We start from the raw sequence: 1,660 nt of genomic DNA on the forward strand, positions 1-1,660 counted from the left end.
AATTATTGTAAAGCTAACCTTCCGCATTTTGCAGCAGATCACCCTCTTCACTGGTTAGTAAGGTTCCCCTTCTAGGACTCCATGGTTGCATTCAGAAAGAGCAAGAAAAGTACTTGTGTTTGACCTTATACATTTTCATCAATGTATTAGAAAATGATTTGACAAACAACATATGATACATTTATGACTTAAGTATATCTGGCTAAGACAAAATAATCACTGTATTTGAAGTCTGATTTGAAATGGTGAAATGTAAATCTAGAAAAGCTAAATAACCTTTGGGTGATTTTTTTTTTTCCCTCAGTTTCTTCCTTGTAGACATGTATGAGGCAGAATCATTCTGTTTTTTTTTATTGTTTGCGGACATATCTGCTAAGATTAAGGAAATGTATCTGTGAAGAGCTGTTATTACAATGAATACTTGTCTAAATACCTCTATTCCGATAACAAATACAGTGGTGTGAAAAAGTGTTTGCCCCCTTCCTCATTTCTTGTTCCTTTGCATGTTTGTCACACTTAGTGTTTTGGAACATCAACACAATTTAAACAATAGTCAAGGACAACACAAGTAAACCTAAATCAATTTGTAATGAAGGTGTTTATTATTAAGGTGAAAAAAATCCAACCATCATGGCCTGTGTGAAAAGTGATTGCCCCCTAAACCTAATAACTGGTTGGGCCACCCTTAGCAGCAACAACTGCAACCAAGCATTGCGATAACTTGCAATGAGGCTTTTACAGCGTCCTGGAGGAATTTTGGCCCACTCATCTTTGCAGAATTGTCAATTCAGTTACATTAGAGGGTTTTCGAGCATGAACGGCCTTTTAAGGTCATACCACAACATCCATAGGATTCAGGTCAGGATTTGGCTAGGCATCCAAAGGCTTCATTTTGTTTTTCTTCAGCCATTCGGTGTGGGACTTGCTGGTGTGTTTAGGATCATTGTCCTGCTGCAGAACCCAAGTTCGTTTCAGCTGAGTACACGAACAGATGGTCGGACATTCTCCTTCAGGATCTCTTGGTAGACAGCAGAATTCATAGTTCCTTTTATCACGGCAAGTCTTCCAGGTCCTGAAGCAGCAAAACAGCCAGACCATCACACTACCACCACCATATTTATGTTGGTATATATGTCTTTTATGAAATGCGTGTTCCTTCTACGCCAGATATACTTGGACACACACCTTCCAAAGAGTTCCACTTTTGTTCATCGGTCCACAGAATGTTGTCCCAAAGTCTTGGGGATCATAAGATGTGTTGTGGAGAATTGAGACGAGCTTTGATGTTCTTTTTGCTCAGCAGTGGTTTCTCCTTGGAAACTCTGCCATGCAGGCCATTTTTGCCCAGTCTTTTCCTGATGGTGGAGGCATGAACGCTGACCTTAACTGAGGCAAGTGAGGCCTGCAGTTCCTTGGACGTTGTTGTGGGGTCTTTTGGGACTTTGGAGAGTCGTCGCTGCGCTCTTGGGGTAATTTGGGGGCACGGCCACCTGGGAAGGTTCACCACATGTTCCATGTTTCGCCATTTATAGATAATGGCTTCACTTGGTTCGCTGGATTCCCAAAGCTTTGGAAATGGCTTTATAACCCTTTCTGATAACCCTGATAGATCTCAATTACTTTCTTTCTCAATTGTTCCTGAATTTCTTTGGGTCTCGGC

The sequence above is a fragment of the Etheostoma spectabile genome, chromosome 23 (assembly GCF_008692095.1).
Source record: "Etheostoma spectabile isolate EspeVRDwgs_2016 chromosome 23, UIUC_Espe_1.0, whole genome shotgun sequence".
Lineage (NCBI taxonomy): Eukaryota > Metazoa > Chordata > Actinopteri > Perciformes > Percidae > Etheostoma > Etheostoma spectabile.